This window comes from Frankliniella occidentalis, unplaced genomic scaffold (genome assembly GCF_000697945.3).
Source record: "Frankliniella occidentalis isolate FOCC.00 unplaced genomic scaffold, Focc_3.1 Scaffold2, whole genome shotgun sequence".
NCBI lineage: Eukaryota > Metazoa > Arthropoda > Insecta > Thysanoptera > Thripidae > Frankliniella > Frankliniella occidentalis.
In genome coordinates, this window is record NW_026267132.1 from 157,011 (window position 1) to 160,875 (window position 3,865).

The following is a 3,865-nucleotide window of genomic DNA, read 5'->3' on the forward strand; positions in this document are numbered from 1 at the left end:
TGTTTTCAGCTTTTGAGGCATACAAGAAAGTTCGAGTCATGGACCCGTCTGAAGTTGTTGATCTTTTGAAAGGTACGCGACCGCATTTCCCTCGCGCCACCACATTGGATGTTCAAAGTGAGGGCACCTTGAAGTGCGATCGGTAATTCTCTTTGTTCTATCTCGTACAGATATTTGGCCGACGTATGAAGCTTCAAAACCACAAGATGCTTTTGAGTTCTTATGCGTAGTCTTGGAAACCTTGAAAACAGAATTTTGGCAAAATTTCAGGATGAGTCGTAAGTACAAACCACGCAGTGCATGCTATGAAATAATATATTTTATGACCACTTTGCTTATTGAAACGATCATTCACTTAATTTTAGTCTACACATCACCATCCAATGCACCACCCCGATCGACTACATACTCGGTGGGTTCACCCAAATAGAAAGTGAGAAATTATTTTACTAGAACTAGTAGACCTACCTAGACTACTACCTGACCCTACATTCATTTTTCAGTTTGTTGTGACAGTTGCAGGGTCACTTCTCTTACCCTGCATCCATTCACTGTTTTAGGTTTGTCGGTTGTTAGCCAGACAATTGAAGAGTGCATCTTAGACTAATTTAAAAACGAACCGCTAGAGGAGAAGTGTAAGAAGTGTGAAAGAAATAGCCTACAGAAGAAAACAGTAGTTATAAAGCCACCCAACACACTCATTCTGCATTTGAAAAGGTAAGGACACTGACAAATAATGTTCCTTTTAGGAGAGATTTTTATGACGTCATTTCTTACAGGTTTTCGCAAGATGGTTTTAAAATTTCTACTCCAATTAAAGAGGCAATCACAATTAACTTACAGCCAGTGTTTGTGTCAACCTGTTCTCACACTGTGTACAATTGTCTGGGTAGTATCAATCACAAGTCTGACAAGAACAAGAAAATAGATGGAGGACAGTACACTGCGTGCTGTTGCATTATTAATACATTTCTTTGCATTCTATAATACTTTTAAGTGCCAGTAAATATAATCTTGTTTTGTATCATCTGCTATTTCATTTATAGCAAATTCATACGTTATGTTTAGTTTTTCATATTGTACTGTATGTACTGTGTCGCTTGTCTTTTGTCAACCTGTCTTTGTGTGTGAACCTGTCGAAGAAGTCGGTCCAATAAAGTGAAGTCATGCAGTCAATGCTCGTTTAATTTGACTCATTATTGATCATCATACCAATTTAAAACAATAGGTCATGGGCCCAGAAGCATCCCTAAGCGACCTGCAGTAGAAGAAGAAGATTTAAAACCTTGTGAAGAAGAGAGAAGAATCTGAGAAGAGAAGAGACACTTGTTGAAGACCGGCGTCACCTGCGAGAAGTGCAACAATGGCGGCCGGCGGAGAGAAGCTCCGAGAAGTAGAAATTCTGTCTGGGACGAATTATTATCCACGGTCGAGAAGGATTAAAGCCGCCCTATCACAGAAGAGATGGTGGGAGGCCATCGAGCCGGGATACCAAGATCAGGACGATCCTGAAGAAGAAGAATGGACGCAGATGATGAGACAGCGCAACGAAGATGCTCTGAATTACATCATACAAAGGTTTGACGATTTGAACTTGTACAATGTGGACCAGTGCATCACAGCCAAGGTAGCTGTTGTTTTTCAGCAAATATCACACCCTATTTGGATTATCCAGATCCGACATCTGTCCAACAGGCAATGAAATGCCCTGATGCAGCAAGATGGAGAGATGCTATGGATGATGAAATATCCAAACTACTGGACATGGACACTCGGAAAGTAGTGCCACGCCCACTCAAGAAAAATATAGTGGATGGTAAATAGGTGTTCACGAGAAAGATAAATGAATATGGAGAAGTAGTGACATTCAAGGCTCGATGGGTAGCAAGAGGCTTCTCATTAATTCCTGGTGTCGATTTTCAAGACACTTATGCTCCTGTAATAAGAAAATCAAGCATCAGAATGTTACTTTCTCTTGCTGTAGAGAAAGGTTGGTGTGCTGATCAAATTGATGTGAAGTCTGCATACCTAAATAGCAAAATAGAAGATACAATATACATGGAACAACCCCATGGTGCTGAAGTATCTGACCCCGCTGAATATGTCTGCAAACTCAACAAGAGTATCTACGGGTTACCCCAGAGTGCCCACAACTGGTATGAAGAATTGAGCTCAAAGTTAGTTGAGAAAATCAAACTGAAACAATCTCAACATGACCAGTGTATCTATTACAGTGAAAATCTAATTATTGGATTTCATGTGGCTGATTTCCTACTCATTGGAACAAAAACTGAAGTGGACCTTTTCAAGAAACAAATCAGCAAAATTTTATCAGATGAAAGATCTGGGAAAAGCCAAAATGCTTCTTGGCATGAATATAAATTTTGTCAACAAGAATAAAGTGACTTTGGATCAAAATCATTACATCAATGAAAGGCTGAATACCTTCAGAATCCCAGAAGAGGCAAAAGGGCTGACAACTGTCCTGAATCCTGATTACAATATAATAGAAGAGAGCCCATTGTTCGATGAACACATCTTCAGACAAGCAACTGGAACATTGTATTCGGGCAACAGTACGAGGCCTGATATTGCTTTCGCAGTAAGTGCTTTATGTCAGAAGAACAACAAACCCACCAGAAAAGACTGGGTTAATGCCAAACATTTAATGAGATATTTGAAGCAAACTCAAGATTTTGTTATCAAATACAAGAAGACAGAAAAACCACTTGAAACCTATGTTGACTCTAACTGGAGTGCATGTAGATCAAAAACAGGGTGGATATGTGATTCACCTGGCAGGTGCTACAATCACCTGAAAAAGCCAAAAACAGCAATGCTCTTATGATGCTGAATACATTGCACTGAGTGAGTGTGTCAAAGAGGTTATTTACCTGAAAGGTTTACTGAGAGAAATTAACTTTCCTGAGTATGCCATTAGTCCGTCCATCATCAAGACAACCAAGGTGCCATTAAGAAAGCTGAAGGTCAGACCAATACTGAAAGGTCTAAATATATTGACAACAAGTACCACTTCATTCAAGAAGAAATTCAACGTCGGAGAGTCAAACTGGAGTATGTCCAGTATACTGAGAACCACGCTGACATCTTTACAAAGCTCCTGAGCGGAAAGAAGACTAAGTATTTTGTGGAGAAATTAGGTTTTGTTGTTCAAACCAGTCATAAATAGTTCATTGATTGTGACCTTAGCCTACCTTACCAAATATTGTGCCAAACTTTATCATATTAGTTTTGTTTATCAATATTTGTTTTTAATGTTCTCTTTGTATTAACTTAGTTTATAACAAATGTTCCTTGTTTTGTACTAACCAATTGTGATTATTTTGATTATATTTCTTTTCAAGAAGGGGTGTTGTATTATCAATACATTTCTTTGCATTCTATAATACTTTTAAGTGCTAGTAAATGTTATCTTGTTTTGTATCGTCTGCCATTTCATTTATGGCAAATTCATACGTTATGTTTAGTTTTTCATATTATACTGTCTGTACTGTGTCGCTTGTCTTTTGTCAACCTGTCTTTGTGTGTGAACCTGTTGAAGAAGTCGGTCCAATAAAGTGAAGTCATGCAGTCAATGCTCGTTTAATTTGACTCATTATTGATCATCATATCAATTAAAAACAATACGTGCGTCAAATCATTCGAAAGATTTTTCAGTTTAATGACTCCGAGGTAAAAATTAAATAAGAATAAAGAGCCGGATGAAATACGATATGAAAACTGACGAGAGCCAATCTTGTTTCAGGTATCTTCCTTAACATCACGGGGAGCTCTAAAAGGTGACTCTTACATTTGCTTTTACCAGAGAATAACTAAAGAGTCTGACTGTTCCAAGGAAGGCAAA

The 3,865-nt window shown here is 38.3% G+C and overlaps 1 protein-coding gene across 1 annotated transcript in view; it reads right to left on the reverse strand.

The window, feature by feature from the left end:
- LOC113213315 (uncharacterized) overlaps nucleotides 1-3,865 on the reverse strand; it is a 25,668-nt gene that overhangs the window by 10,283 nt on the left and 11,520 nt on the right. The window lies entirely within an intron of this gene.